The sequence below is a fragment of the Suncus etruscus genome, chromosome 11, assembly GCF_024139225.1.
Source record: "Suncus etruscus isolate mSunEtr1 chromosome 11, mSunEtr1.pri.cur, whole genome shotgun sequence".
In the NCBI taxonomy this organism is placed as follows: Eukaryota; Metazoa; Chordata; class Mammalia; order Eulipotyphla; family Soricidae; genus Suncus; species Suncus etruscus.
In genome coordinates, this window is record NC_064858.1 from 85,935,483 (window position 1) to 85,952,342 (window position 16,860).

At 37.8% G+C, this 16,860-nt stretch overlaps 2 non-coding genes across 2 annotated transcripts; both read left to right on the top strand.

The window, feature by feature from the left end:
- Positions 1-3,265: 3,265 nt before the first annotated feature.
- On the top strand, positions 3,266-3,372 carry LOC126023688 (U6 spliceosomal RNA). Its single transcript, XR_007500781.1, has one exon. It is a non-coding gene; the product is annotated as a U6 spliceosomal RNA (small nuclear RNA).
- A 7,738-nt stretch (positions 3,373-11,110) lies between these two features.
- On the top strand, positions 11,111-11,217 carry LOC126023509 (U6 spliceosomal RNA). The gene has a single exon (XR_007500626.1). It is a non-coding gene; the product is annotated as a U6 spliceosomal RNA (small nuclear RNA).
- Positions 11,218-16,860: the final 5,643 nt, after the last annotated feature.

Consider the following 16,860-nt stretch of genomic DNA (forward strand, 5'->3'; position numbering starts at 1 on the left):
AGACTCATGGCATAAGTGGGAAACTGGGGAGAATAATAAAGGGAGGATCACTGGTGGTGGGGTTGGTGTTGAAACATTGAATGCCCGAAACAACTGTACTATGAATAATTTTGTGAACCATTGTGTTTAAATAAAGTTTTTAAAAATTATTTTAACAAATGGATGAGAGAGACCAGAATTCAAAGAAAGGTTGAGAGAAAGAGAAATAAGAAGCAGGCTTGCCTTATTACTGCTGCCCTCTAAATTTTTTCCTGATCCCAGGCCTCATTTAAAATATCATGGGGCCCATAGAAATTCCCCATCTCCTATTGAAAATGCTACCACAGTGTCTGGAGTAGAGAGTTCCCTCAATATTGAATCTCACTTCTGAGTCATGCCCTTTTTTTTTTTTTACATATATAAATTGCTTTATTTAGAGGCCATATATCTTTTTTTAACATAATTTTTTTTTAATTGTAGTGGCTTACATATCGTTCACAGTAATATTCCAGATACATATTTACATTGAATCAGGGGAATTCCCACCACCGAATTGTCCTCCCACAACCACTCCCATCCTGCCTCCCATATCCTCCACTCTTCCCCCCAGGGGCTGCTAGAATAGTCATGCCCTTTTTATTGTATTTTATTTCTTTGGTTTTTTTTTTTTTTTTAAGAAAAATGTGTACTGGAACAGAGTGACAATTTTTATCTTCTTTGTGAGAAGATGTCAGTCCAAGAATACTCCCAAAAAAACAACTGTTGTAAACCACTCTGGTCAGGACAATTATAATCCCCTGATTGAATCATCAACACCAAAGAACTTGAGGGGTGTTTCCCTCAGAAAATAATTAAAGAAATGCCTGAAATTGAAGTATAAAGCATATCACACCTTTCACTTTCTATTTAACAACTGCATAGCATAAGACCTCACAGGCCTTAAGTGTAAACAATTTGAGAAACCAAATTTGCTTAAGAGCAGACTAAAGAAAAATTGAGAACAGATTCACTTTATGTATACTTATATGTATTATATACATACATAAAAAACATATATATGTTTGGAGATACACAAGAAGGTGTTAAGGCCTGACCCCTTGCTGTGTTCAGGCGTCACTCATGATGGTGTTTAGAGAGCCAGATGGGGCACCAGGGATAGAACCCAGGTGAATCATGTGCCAAGCAAGCACCTTACCTGATGTACCATCTCTCTTGCCCCAGATAATAGTTTCATTTTAGACCACCAAAATATTATAAAAATAATGGATACATGTTATGAAAAAGGACATCTTTTAACAAATAGTCCTGGGAAAACCGTTTAGCTCCAGGTTTAAAAAAAAAAGGGCCTCCAGTGGTACTGAGGGATGTTCTTTGCTTTTTCTGGCCACTCCCAGTGGTGCTCAGGGGTTAGTTACTGGCTCTGGGCTCAGAAATTGCTTCTGGCAGTCTCGGAGATCATATGATAACACAGTGGATAGGGCATTTGCCTTGCTCAGGGTTGACCCAATTTCAGTACCTGTAACTCCTATGATCCTTCCAGCACCTCAGGTGAACCCTGAGTGTAGAGCCAGGAAAAGGCCTGAGCATCCCCAGATGTAGCCCCAAAACCAAAAAAAAAAAAAAAAAAAAAAGGAGGAGAAAGAGAAAAGGACTAAATAAAAATGTCAAATACAAACAGATTTTATTGGAAAATAAAAGTAAAGCAGCAAGAAAGCTCCTAAAGCATAAGGACATCCTCCAGGAATGAAAACCAGAGTGAAGAGGAGTTTGCCTCCTTTTCTAAAGAGAGATATGAGCACACGTTTTTTTTATCTTCTCATTTAGCATAGATTTATTAGTTTCCAAACTAAACTCGATAGAAAACTCTAACCTTGATAGAAGGCAGAAGCAAGCAAAAGAGTAAGATGGCATTGCCTGATCATTTGTTAGATCTGATTCAGTTGTAGTAAGTCATTTTTATTTTTATGGAAAATATGTTTTCTCTATCAAATTTTACCCTATTTTTCATCAACACTTTCCTTTTTTGGGGGGGGATCCCCAGTGAAGATCAATGATAATTCCTGGCTCTGCACTCAGAAATTACTCCTGGCAGGCTCAGGGAACCATATAGGACAGTAGGTTTTGGAGCCACTGCTTCAGATTGAGAATTACATTCTTTCCTTGGGTTCATAAAATCCTTGCTCTCTGACAGGTAGGGTAGGTGAGTGGGTGACTGTAATGTGCCTAAAATTCCTGGCCCCTTGAATCTGGAGTGAGATCCATGTCATGAAGCTTTTTATCATAGCAGACCTATTGGTGTCCCTGTTTTAGGATCATGTATACAAAAATATCTTGAAGGAAAAATAGAAAAATGGCCCCATAAATTCAATCAAGAGAGGCTAAATATTAAAAGTAGTGTAGTGGATGCAAAATTTCTAAAAGAAGTTAACAGTGAAGTTAGTCCTGAGAATAAATAAATATATGCAGAATGCCATCCTTTCTGGTTTTTATCAATGTAACCACTTGGCAGATTCACAAATTTGATATTATCCTCAAGCTGACAGATATTATCCTGAAGCATATGTGTGGTAAGTTTTATTAATGACTGCACTTCAGTGGTTAACACACTCAAGAGCCAATTAATTATCCTTCACTACCTTTGCCATAGAATGTGTGACATCTCAAGTCCTCCAAACAGACCAGTTCTTTTCAGTGATTTAGTTAAGAATCCATTGATGAAATTCATGGTAGGTAAATTCAGGGGGCAGATGGGCCAGTGGCTGCTATTTTCCCTGTCAATATTAGTTCAAGGCTCACATAGTTTGTTCATACTATCTATAGGGGATGTTAATAGCCTTGATATGCCCTGGGATCAGAATCCTCCCTCCAAGGTACAATCCTCACCAAATTATGTAAAAGTTTATCAAACTCTAATCCCATGCCAGAGGAAGAGTTCTGGAGCAGGGGCTACCACAGAAAATAATAGAAACCACAATGATGAGGGTGAAATGTGTGTGTGGGGACCTTTCTATCTCATGGAACAATGAGGCAAAAAGGCAAAAGGAAGAGATCACATAATTTATCAGGAGATTAAGAAAACCTCATGGGCTGGGAGTGAAAGAAAAGTAAATAAACCTAGAAATTTGTCCTGCCTAGGTGGGTCATTGACATATAAAAAGGAATCCATCTTTGTTTAGTGTGAAGTATGACAAATGTCCAGGGCTAAAAGTCCAACTGCAACATATAAATTTTAGAGTTACTATCTTTAATAGATGGAACTCCTCTTCAACATAAGATTTCCCCCATTGTACTCACTTCAACAATACATATACTAAAATTTGAATAATACAGAGAAGATTAGCATGGCCCCTGCTCAAGGATAATATGAAAATTATATTATATTATAATATATATCATATTATAATATTAAGTGTTTTATATTTGGGGGGAAGCCTGAGATATAGCATGGAGGTAGGGTGTTTGCCTTGCATGCAGAAGGACGGTGGCTCAAATCCCAACATCTCATATGGTCCCCCAAACCTGCTAAGAGAGATTTCTGAGCATAGAACCAAGAGTAAATCCTGAATGCTGCTGGTGTGACCCAAAAACAAAACAAACAAACAAACAAAAAGATTTCCCCCATTTTATTATTTTGTGGTTGTTTCTTTTGTTTTGTTTTTCAAAAAAGATTAAAAAAAAAGAATTTTGCCACAAGGTAATATTTGGTCTCTAGAGGACTAAGGGCTGGTTGTAGTATCATTCCCTCAGAAATTTCATACTTTATAATTCCTGGTACAGAAATATATTAACACTGTTCCCCAGGGAATACATATAAAGAAACACACATTTCCCTTATTTTTCTACTGAATGAATCCAAAGTATCAATAATATATCCCCAATATAGAAATATATAGAATATATATAGAAATACTCATATAACCCCCAGTCTGTTAATTAAATCCAAAGTGGGTAGAATATGGATTACTGCTTCAACTAATGAGGTTATCTGTCTGCTAATATCAGTCAGGAAGGCATTGAAAATGTTCTGCAGCTGCTGGGTGGAGTTACAGGCTAGAGATCAGTTCTTGAGTCAGGGTCCACTGAAGAAGACAATTCTGGTTTTGAGCAGTGGTCACAGTGATGAGGGGTAGAAACAGTATGGGGTGTGATGGGGTGAGATGGTACTCCAGAGCACAAGGGATGTTGAGAAATAGGGTCAAAGCTTAATAGGGAAAGCAGAAAATCAAAGATAAGTGAGCATAGGGAAACAATAGAAAAATTTTGCTGAGTGGCAAACAGGGGAGGGAAGATGTAGAAGGGCTATGTACAATACAGACGGACATTATATATAATACAGACTGACATTAGACTAACATAAAGGTGACTACCATGCATACACACATGCTCACATATACATAGTTGATACATCAATATGCTACAACTGTAAAACGGACCCATCTAGGGTGGTAAATGGGAAGGAGTCAAAGCACTTCATAAATATAAAGCCAGTAGGTAAAGTAGTGAGGAAAATGCTGGGATTTAAATCACTGTCCTTCTGTATGCAAGGCAAACTCCCTACCTCCATGCTATCTCTCCTGCCCCCATAGCAGTGAGGAAATTTTAAGTCAATTACTATAATAGCTCCTTGGAATCACTGCTACTGAGGGTAGACTTGGCAGTAAAGGTGTCATGGGTTAGATTATACATACATCATTCTCAAACCAATTGACTTTCTGATATCCTGTCTTAAGAATATTACAAAAACTTTTCTCATAAATTGGTAAGTATCCTTATAATGAACACTGTATTAAGATTTAAGAGCATTAAGCACTGTAGCACAAGTTCAGAGCATTCAATTCATTTCCTATGTACTTCTGTAAACAAAAATATTAGAGCGTTTTTGCAGGTATTTTTAAATTGAAAATAGATTGCTAAAACATTCTTATAATTAGTACACAATGAGGGTTAGAATGCTGGACACTATAATGCTACTCCAGGAAACCCAACTTCTTTCTCCATAAACTTTTGTGAGCAAAAATTTTAGAACTTGAGTTTAGACATACTTAATTTGAAAATAAATTACTAAAACATTCTTGTAATGTACACTATAATGGGAGTTAATGGCATCCCAATTCATTCTCTATAGATTTCTGTGGGCTAAGACATTAGAACATCATTGAAGACATCTTTGGAAAGAAATTAGCTGATAGCAAGCTTTAACTTATGCAAATACATCCATTGCTCTTGGTCCCATTGAAGTATAAAAGAGGGCAGAAGCTGCTGAGTATTTCATCAAAGATGTGGGGGGATCAGAAGCTTTGTGATCATTGAAGATAAACCAGTGCTGTCTTATTACAATTTTTACAATAGGTAGTGTAATGGCCTCTGTCTGTTTTACTATAGTGATTACAAACAGAAAATAGGTTTTTTTTTTAAGTTGTTCTTTGAATCAATAGATGCTGTGAGATATCAGAATTTTTCTAGAGGGAAGGCCACGTATGTCTGGTTTTAGCTTTTGCCTGCCATTGTAGGAAATTCAATTCTGATATATTAAAAGCACAGGTAGTAACATCCAATTTTTTGTCCTTTTTAGAGAATTCCACTGAGCTCTTCAGTGACTGCAATAACACCTGCTGTTATCTGTCAGTTTTTCTTTTTTGGAGAAATAACCTGAGGCAATCCTGGAGCGTACTTTTACTTGTACATGCCAGTGGCAGAAATAGATATATCAAAGTCACAAATGTTTGAGTCTTTTTGTGGCAGGTGAGGAACTGGATTGTGGAATTGATCTGACCCTGAAAAAGTGTAACAATAATAGACTCATTCAGCTGCTTGTGTTTCTGCCCAGCATTCTCTGCAGCTTTAAGTCATTGAGATGATTATTAATTTCCTATTTATGTCTTTTCTGATTATCTGCTTTTTTTCGGGTCTCATGAAGACCATTCATCAGAAAAGTAGTGATTCATACAAACCTTGTTGGCTGTATTCTGCAAAATTAGTCATTGATCTTCCCAATGGTTATCTTAAAGTCTTTTGGGCTGATATTCCTGTACTGTCCTTTCCATAAGAATTTAATAATTGGATAGACTTCTTCAGCCACTTTACCTTTATACCACAAGTGATTGAACTTGCTTATATTATCCTGGTAATGGTTTCTGTTAACATAATTAACCAAACATGGAACATTACACTGGCACTAAAATATTGTTTATGTAACAAGTTTTTCCTAAGTTATGAAGTCCAGTGAGAGCGGAACAAAACAGGACTAAAATTCTGAATCTTATTACTCCTAAGCCTTGTAATCTCTGCTTTAGGGTGCATGTTGGCTTGTTATCCCAATTACCTGTTAGAGTTTTTGCTGGTTTCTTTTATTCTTCCTCTTGACTAGACTATGTTAGATTGGGGGGGGGGGAGCGTAACACTTCAGTTTGAGGATATCTGATCACTCTTAATAGGTATCTCTGGCTTAATTCATCCTTTGTAAGAATTCTGCTTCTGACAAGTCATATTGAGACCCAGAATTTCTTGGTGGTGCTGCCAAGAAATATTACAGAAATTATTGTAGAAATATAAGCATATCCTTTTTCTCTAGTGAGATTACCTGCTCTCTATTCTTTGTTGATTTTTACCAAATAGGTGAGTTATCTGATTTTTGAGCCTGTAAATTTTCTCAAACGTGTCTTTCAGAAGGCATATGGGACTCTCCGTGGGGCAAATTTAAGAAGTTTAGTAAAAATAATTATAAGAATAAGAGTTAAGTGGTGTCATATCTACCTTTCTGTATGTTTAATAATTGAGTTTTGAGTCTTCTGTGAGCATATTTGATGCTTTGACCTGAAGGTTATAATGGAAACAAGTGACATGTTGGATTTACCATTATTTTTTTCTTTCCCTCTTTTAAGAGAGGGGGAGGAGAAGAGAAGAGAGGAGAGGAGAAAAAGAGAGAAGAAGTGAAGAAAGAAAATAACAGAAGTTCTAAGAGAGTCTCTCCCAAGTAAGTGATACTATCAGCACCCTAGAGATTGATTGGCTATTTGGGGAAGAATAGCAGTTTTGGTTACAACTAGATTTCAATTGAGGAGGTGCTGAGTAAATGAGAGAGAGGAGAGAGAGAGAGAGGAAAGACTCTTGTAACCTTCCTAGTAAATAGAATCCAATGCCTCATCAGGAAGATCATTCACTATGATCAAGTAGGTTTCATCCCAGGAATGCAAGGATGGTTTAACATCCATAAATTTATTAACATAATACACAACATCAACAAGAAAAATAAAAATCGGGTGGGGCTGGAGAAAAAAATAAAAACCACATGATCATATCAATAGATGCAGAGAAAGCATTTGATAAGCCTTTCTTCTAAATTCTAGTACAAGCCAAGGCTGTCCTCTCTCACCACTCCTACTCAACATAGCACTGGAAGTACTTGCTATAGCAATTAGGCAAGAAAAATATATCAAGGGAATCCAGATAGGAAAAGCAGAAGTCAAGCTCTCATTGTTTGCAGATGGCATGATACTCTACTTAGAAAACCCTAAAGACTCTGCCAAAAAGCTTCTAGAAACAATAGAGTCATATAGCAATGTGGCAGGCTACACAGTTAACACAGAAATCAATGGCCTTTTTTAAAAATTTTATTTAAACACCTTGATTACATACATGATTGTGTTTGGGTTTCAGTCATGTAAAGAACACCACCCATCACCAGTGCAACATTCCCATCACCAATGTCCCAAATCTCCCTCCTCCCCACCCGATCCCCTCCTGTACTCTAAACAGGCTTTCCATTTCCCTCATACATTCTCATTATTAGGAAAGTTCAAAATGTAGTTATTTCTCTAACTAAACCCATCACTCTTTGTGGTGAGCTTCCTGAGGTGAGCTGGAACTTCCAGCTCTTTTCTCTTTTGTGTCCGAAAATTATTATTGTAAGAATGCCTTTCATTTTTCTTAAAACCCATAGATGAGTGAAACCATTCTGCATTTTTCTCTATCTCTCTGACTTATTTCACTCAGCATAATAGATTCCGTGTACATCCATGTATAGGAAAATTTCATGACTTCATCTCTCCTGCATAATATTCCATTGTGTATATGGATGGAATCTATTGTGCTGAGTGAAATAAGTCAGAGGGAGAGAGATAGACATAGAATAGTCTCACTCATCTATGGGTTTTAAGAAAAATAAAAGATATATTGTAATAATTCTCAGAGACAAAAGAGAGGAAGGTCCAGCTCTCGACATGAAGCTCACCACAAAGAATGATGACTGCAGTTAGAGAAATAACTACATTGAGAACTATCATCACAATGTGAATGAATGAGGGAAGTAAAATGCCTGTCTAGAATACAGGCGGGAGTGGGGCTGGGAGGAGGAAGATTTGGGGCATTGGAGATGGAAATGTTGCATTGGTGAAGGGGAGTGTTCTTTACATGACTGAAACCCAACCACAATCATGTTTGTAATCAAGGCGTTTAAATAAAAATATTAACTAAAAATAAGAAAAATAGCTTTAGGTTGCATTTGCAAAAGAGCTTGTAATTGCTGAAGAAAATCCTGAAATACATGCTTAAAGGCATTTAGAGACTCTGAGAATTCCAGGGAAGAAACCAACTATGTATGCTGAGTCACTCACTACATTACATGGGACAGACTCAGAAAAATTAAGCAAATCAATGTGGTGAGTTCCACTTGCTGGGTGGGCTTATAATTCGTAGCGACTGTTATGGTCAGTGAAGGGACACGTTTCCCTGATTAAGAGCCATCTATGTAAAATACCAGAGCATTAGGAACTGGATAATAATGGAGTATGAAAGAAATTACAAAAGGCATCCTTCTGAAAAAAAAAAAACTCAGGCTTTTCCAAACAGATAATGGAAGAAAAATTCCCCTGAGAAAGCAGATATAGTTCTTTGAAGAGACTCACTGAGGAGAAGAATGGATTCAATTTCCTTTTATGAAATAGGCAGGGCAATGATGTGGGGTCATAGCACATTAATACATGTGACCACAATCTTTAATTATCAGAGCAGCTATTAACTCCAAATATGGCACTAGAGTGTGAGGCTTTTTATTGTGTAAAGAGTCATTCTAATGGGCTATATATTTGGCTATAGACGTGGTTGGTGAATGGGGCAAATAAAAGAGCAGTAACTATATTTATCTCCAGGGGTGAACCTAGAAATATAAAACTTTTGGAACTGGTCCATAAGAGATTATATTTCCTTTTGAGCTCCAGATGTTAACTGACTTGGACTATGCAGAATGGATTCCATTTCAAGGGAGAAAATTGGTTGCTGAGCTCAGAGTTGGAATTCTCAAGGGAGGGGCAGATCCAATTAATGTCTTCCAGCAGTTTTTGAAAATCATTTATAGTAGTGAGTTATGAGATCTTTCTAGTGGATGGAAATTTTATGGGGAAGCATAAAATTCAGACACTGAATTTTCTCTGTGGCAATCTGTAAACAAGCCACCAGCAAGCAAGTCAGAACATCCTCATATAACCTCTTAAGCTCCCTGTCATTATAATATGCAAGCAAGATATTATCTATATAGTGAATAATATAAGCATTGGTAAATCTTGCATGATTAAGGTATAAAACCACATCAGCAACATATTGACACATAATAGGTGAGTTGGTCATTCCTTGAGACAAAACATTCTACAGAAATCTATGTAAAGTTGCTTGGTTGTTAAAAGAAGGAATATAGTATTACAAAGTGTTACAGACTTCTGGGTGTATAATTATTTTATAAGAAACAGTATTATGTCTATTACAAACAGCAGCCATTCTTTAGGAATAACTGCCAGGGTTCAGTGGCCTGGTTGCAAGTAGCCATAAGAAACATGGTAGAAGGAACATTCCTTGGGTCAATTAACAATCGCCATTTACCCAAATTCTTCTGTATTAAGAAAAAGGAGAATTCCATTCTGAAAATAAGGTTTTAATATAATCCAGCTTAATCTGTTCCTCTACCAGATCAGTGGCTTTAATTTTACATTATTTAAGGGCCACTGCAGAGTGGCCATACAGGATCATGAGATTTCCACTGAATGCAGAGGTGGCAGGTGCTGAATGACAGCGACTTCAACTAAAAAGGCATGTCTCTAGATTTGGAGACAGAAAAGAAGCTGAAGAAGAATATTGTAATCAGCACACCACTGTTTATGTAGATCTTGACCCTATATATTCAGTGGTAGGGAAGTTACAGATGGTTGGAAAGTGGCCACCTGTCCTTTGGACCAATGCTTTTGGGCCATCTGCCATTTTGTCAGACAAAGGAAGAGGTCAATGAACTTTCTCATCACAAGCCATAAGGTGTCTACTGATTGCCTAGTTATGGAACCGGTATTGTGAAGAAATAATGAAACATCACACCTATGTCAAGCATACCTTTAAATTTCTCCCCATGAATGTCAAGGGTTATAAGTAGAAACTCGGCTTTTGTAATATTAGAAGTAAAGTCAACCAGAGGATCAGGAGAGGCTGATAGGAAGTTGGTGTTACTGAAGCCTCCAATCCTAGAGTGATCAGCATGTTCAGGCTCCCAAAAGGAAGGAACAGAAGTCCAAACAATTGACATGAAAATGACAATTACTATTTCTCCAACATGATCACACTCTATTACTCCTACATGAAGTACTTCCCTTAAAGTCAGACTGCTTTTTCCCAGGAGCAGGTCTGAGGCACCTGACAGAAACAGCCCCTTTGTGTCAAAATAATATTTCTAGGTGCATTGGACCAGTGCTATGATTACAGTGTGTCTGCGCAAGGGATATTCAAGGCACAATTTCCTGAGGTATCAGTTTGCAGAAAAATCTATTGATTTATGGCTCTGTGAGGGGGATGCAGAAAAAAAATGTTTTCTGATTCTGTGGGACCTGATGTTGGCATATTTCTTAATTTCCTGAGAAAGAATGATTGTGTCATTGTGTCTTGAGAAGACAGGTCCAGGTGGAATCCTGCATTTTCTACTAAAATGCAGTAGTTTACCACAATTATAACATCTGTCCTGATCTTATGGGTTGGCCTCTTCTCCAGATTTTGAGAATAGATTACTGGACTAGTGGCAGTCTCTAGCAATTGGTTTTCCTTGCAAAATCTATATAATAGTTTAGGTAGGATGTTTATATTTAAAAATATTGATACTTCTGTGCTCACTTCGGCAGCATATATACTAAAATTAGAATGATACAGAGAAGATTAGCATGGCCCCTGTGCAAGGATGACACGCAAATTCATGAAGTGTTCCATAATTTTTAAAAAGAAAGAAAAAATATTGATACTTCTTTCTTTATTTTTTTGTTTAATGTTTGGGCCACATCCATTGACATTCAGGGGTTACTCCTAGCTACGTGCTCAGAAATCGCTCCTGGCATGGGGGTACCATATGAGACATCAGGGGGTCGAACCACAGTCTGTCCTAGGCTAGGGCTTGCAAGGCAGATGCCTTACCTCTAGCGCCACCACTCTTGCCCCTTCTTTCCTTATTTTTTTAGAGAGATATCATGTAAGTTTTCATCAAGGTCATAATTTAGTTTTTTACTTCATTCTGCTGATGAATCCTGCTACTGTATTCTTAATTATTTGTGTTTCAGTAATTTTAATTTTTTTACATTTAATTTTTTAACTTATTGAATTTTATCCCCATATTCCTAAGTAAGATTAAGGTTAAGAGGCAACACTGAAATATCTGCAGAGAGAACTTTGCTAACTTTCTGCTCTAATCTGTTCGTGCAAGAATTTCTCACTGCTCTGGGAAATAAAATGTGTAATATGCTCTCTGAAATCTAGGTATTGTGGAAAGTGACACAGTGCTCCTATTCACAATATCAGACTCATGCTCATAAATCTACTGATTTCTGTTGATCAAAAATGCCTCATGAAGATTTTTTAAATGCTTACCAAATCATTCTGGTGCTTATAAATCTGATTTAATTCTGGGTGAAAACAGAATTTGTGGCATTCCATTCCCTGTAGCTTTATAGTAGGTAGCACTAACTGGCCATGTTTCATAGTTTCTGATACCTGACCTTCGTGGTAGTATTAGAGTCCAATTGACGTGGGTGGTAACTGAGGATCTGGTCACATGTATCCAGTCATGACCGTTTGGCAAGCTGATCTACACAGTTACTTGGCCTTTTTCTATATTTACTAGTAATGTTTTGGATTGGCTTCTCTGAACCATGGACTGATGGGAAAGATTTACCTTCACTGCATCAACTGCCTGGTATGCTCCAGGAATGACAGCTACCTGTCATTTTCTGAGATATTCCCGACTGTGACCTAAGGATAATTGTATTTATATCTTTATGAGACAATGGATATAGGCACAACATGCAACTATTTTTGACTCTTTATTAGATGTTCCCTAATGTTGCCTGGAGATTAATTTTGGTACACTCAGTTTGAGGAAACTTCCTTTGACTCTGAGTTGTCTGCTACTATAAGCCTGCCACTGAAATCAACTTTAAGGAGAGAAGACAGAGCTGAGGGTCTAAACTTGTTGGGTCTGGTTAATATCATAAGGCTTCATTGGTGGAGCTGTGTCTAAAACTTAATGCTGAGTGGTACTCACCCCACACACACAGTACTGCCCTCATACTATTTATTTGGCTTAAATATTCTAAAGTTTCTGAAGTTCCTTATATCCAATAAAAATGTGTCAAATTTTTAATTGATTGGCAGGAATCTGTGTGTGGTGGTGGGGGTGGGGATTGAGACTAAGTTTTCAGTTCAGATGAATGTTGGGGTGAGCCAATAGTGCTATCAAACTGGACCTGGCTCATCTAGGGAATTGTGGATCTCTTCTCAAATCAACAACACAGTCTTGTGTCATGGACATCCGACTACAGGCTAGTCTGTTTCCAATTGAATAAGTACTATGTTGCAGGCTAGCTGAGTCGTGCAGCACTGAAAGGGGCTTCAGGGTTATTCGATAGGAGGATGAGAGGAAGGAGTCAGCAAAGAGTGGGTACTCAGAGACCAGACATACTCAAGAGTAGTTGGAACTAAGTCTGATTTATTGGGAGTTCTGCTTCATATTTAAGCAAAAAGTTATCAATAGTAGGAACTTGAGTAGATCAAGTGAACATTTTTTGCTATAGAAATAAGATTATGTGTTAGTACAATCATTAGACAAATCATCTAAATGTTATAAGTATATTGTAACTTCTTTGTAATCAGTTTCTTTAACATAACCAGGCATCAAAAAAGTAGCTATTATTTCCTTTTGGATATAATTCTTTGTAGTCAACATAAATCAGAAAAATACTCATTTTTTCTTCTTGGATATGATTCTTGCTAGTCAACTATTAATCAACAAAGTCGATTTGTCCATTTAATGTTATACCAAAGAGCTATTGTAAAGAAAGAGCAGGTGTGGGCCTGGAGAGATAGCACAGTGGCGTATGCCTTGCAAGCAGCCGATCTAGGACAAAGGTGGTTGGTTAGAATCCCGGTGTCCCATATGGTCCCCCGTGCCTGCCAGGAGCTATTTCTGAGCAGATAGCCAGGAGTAACCCCTGAGCACCGCCGGGTGTAGCCCAAAAACCAAAAAGAGAAAGAAAGAAAGAAAGAAAGAAAGAAAGAAAGAAAGAAAGAAAGAAAGAAAGAAAGAAAGAAAGAGAGAAAGAAAGAAAGATATAAAGATAGAAGAAAGTAAGGAAAGAAGTAAAGAAAGAAAGAAAAAGAAAGAGACAGAGAGAGAAAAAGAAAGAAAGAAAGAAAGAAAGAAAAAAGCAAAAGAAAGAAAGAAAAAGAGAGAAAGAATGAAAGAAAGAAAGAGAAAGAAAGAAAGAAGAAGAAAGAAGAAAAAGAAAGAAAGAAAGAAAGAAAGAGAGAGAGGGAGAAAAGGAGGGAGGGAGGGAGGGAGGGAGGGAGGGAGGGAGGAGAGAGAGAGAAAGAAAGAGAGAGAGAGAAAGAAAGAAAGAGAGAGAGAAAGAGAGAAAGAAAGAAAGAAAGAAAGAAAGAAAGAAAAGAAAAGAAAGAAAGAAAGAAGAAAGAAAGAAGAAAGAAAGAAAGAAAGAAGAAAGAAAGAAAGAAAGAAAGAAAGAAAGAAAGAAAAAAGAAAGAAAAAAGAAAGAAAGAAAGAAAGAGCAGATGTAATTAAAAGACCAAACAAAACTGTAGCATACAAAATACTAAATTATTACTGATTCCACCAGCTTGGTGGAATTATTGTAGTTTTTTCCATCAACATAGAGGAAGTAAGGTATGTTCCAGCAATTCTTATTTTAATGCAAGAAATAAAGTCACAAGGTTTGAATTTTTTTATGTACTCGGCACTCAACATTGTTAATACTCATCATATATTAATGTTTAGTAAGTTCATGGTTACTATCCTGCCAAGTGCTACCCTAAGGCACAACTGGCCTTTTCTCAGGAGTGTCTATCAGGATTTCATCCCCTTTTTCAGGGTAAAGTCTGAGCCTTCACCACAGGAATTTTGTTGGAATCCAGCCATTATGCCTGTAGGCTGGGGGCTACTGCAGTGTTAAATAACTGAGGCTCTAGCAGTTCATTATGCATGGCTCCCTCTGTGCTAGCTATTATATTCTGTGAGGCACTGGAATTGTGGTCCCTTTTCTTTTTGCACTCTGTCTTTTTCTCTCCAAGCATCAGGAGTCACACTGCTTAGCTCTGAATTTCTGTATTTTGCCTTCCATGAGTTAAATCTCCTGTATGTGAAGGAGTTTTCTGCAGTGTATTTTCACAGAAAATACAACTCTCACTTGATACTATTTCCTTGTTTTTTTATGATGCTTTGTGTTGATATCATAGATATAATCATAGGATAATTTTTATACTACTTAACCCATCTTTCTTAATTACAATGTTATGTCTGTGGAAAGTAAAATATTTCCAAGGTTCTGCTGACCCCTGATCATGTTAAAGGTACTGCTTCTAATTATAACATGTGGCACTGGTCCTTTTCCTTAATTCCTTTCTTATACTCATAGTAACAAGAGCACCTGGGAAACTCTAAAGTAAGTTTATGTATTCTGATTTGGGGCTATACTTGGTGGTTTGCTGGTGATATTTCTGGCTCTGCATTCAGAAATCACTCTTGGCAGATTCAGGCTACTATATGGGATGTCAGAGACTGAACTCAGGTCAGCAGCAAGCAAGGTAAGTGCCCTACTCACTATGCTATCTCTCCAGCCCCTCTAAAGCAAATTCCATTTATCCAAATTCAGAAAAGATTCATTTTTGTTCACACACAGCACCTGTACTGTGAAAATCTGGTGTGTAACTAATCATAAAATCCTTAGATTCTGGTCGGGGCTTCTACTAAGAAGAGAATTTCTGTTCTGAATATGTTATGAGTTGTAGGGTTATATTTTCTCCTAGACTGGTTGATGATGGATCCTCGAAGAGCTCCCAGAGAGGGAAAGAGATTCCCATTCCCCTATCCCCTAGGAAGGGAAGCGATCCTGGTAATATTTATCTGAGGCAAATAATCCACACAGACAGGAGGGTGAAAAGGTGAGAAGATCTGATGCAGAATCCTTTGTCAGTCTTCTAGCAGCTCCAAAAAAAAAAATCAGAGCCCTCCAGCTCACTGCCCAAAAAACTCAGACCTCCTTGTCCCACACCTATTTATTAGGATCTCTACAGTGCCCTCCACCTGGAAAGTCATAGGTGGGAAAGCTGGCAGTAAAACTGATATTAAAGAGAAATACTATAAAGACCTCCATATACCTAACAACGAGTCAGTCCCTAAAAATGTATGTATAAGAATGCAAAAATAATGAAGAAAAAGGTTCATAATGAGTTGACATTAAAAATTAGAAAAAAAAAACATTCACATTCACAAGCATACAGATTCCTACATTTATACTATAAATAATTTCAGAAAACAGTGAGGAGTTAAGTTTGGGCACCATATATATCCTCCAAAGGAACAGGTTTTGGTGACAAATAGCTGTAGCTCAAAGTCAGGAGTATGCTCAAGGATTCTAACCTTGTCCTCATTTTTCCCTCCCTAACTCCAGCCCTCTAACTTTTATTTTCTTCCTTCCATTTTCCCTCCATTTTACTCTCTTTCTCTTTCTTCCTATTCTTCTTTCCAAGAGGGAAGAGGGGGCCAGCTCAGCCTCTACTGAATTACTGAGGCTAAGTGAAGTCCAGGTTGCTGGGGAAAAAAAGAAACTGAGAGGGAGTACGTGAGGTAGAGGAGTTGTCTATGTCCTGGAAACTCTAGTGGCTGACACACTAGGCAGCTTGCCCAAGTGAGTGGCGATTCTGACAAGTGTGAATCCTTGACCATGGCATTATTCCACCAGAAGAAGTGCAAGTCTCCTGGGCTGGCTCTGCCAACTCATCCATGATATACATGGCTTTGTAAACCATAAGTCAGATGTACATGTAGCTCATGACCTAGAGAGCTTGCAGCACAGTCATCAGGACTTAAGGTCAACTGAGCAGCTATAGGGAGCTCTGGGACCTGTACCAAATTTCCTCACTAGCTACCATGAGACCTTTGTAGCAGAAGAACATCACCCAAAGAGTCAGGATCATGGCAAGGTGCTCTTGATCACTAAGTCTGCAAATAACAGCTCTGCGTTCTGATTGCCAAAGTGGAAGGTGATGAGATTCATCATGGTTGTTTTGTGTCTGCTGCAGTAGAGTGCAAGGTGCTAAGGGACCTAAGAGGTGGAGATGTGGAATGTTATTGGGGCATTGTTGGGCTGTATGGTGGGAAAGGCTAGTGGCCACCCCCTTGTGATAGTGCATCTGACACATAGCACCAGACACCAGGTTGTGTTCTACAAGCAGGTAGGCAATTAATTTAGACTTGAAGTTGAGGTGTGAGTGATCTTAAGGCACCAGCTTTTCAAAGTGGAGAAACGATGGTGTTGAAAGAGCCCACTGTAAACCAGGTCAATTCTCTCATATGAG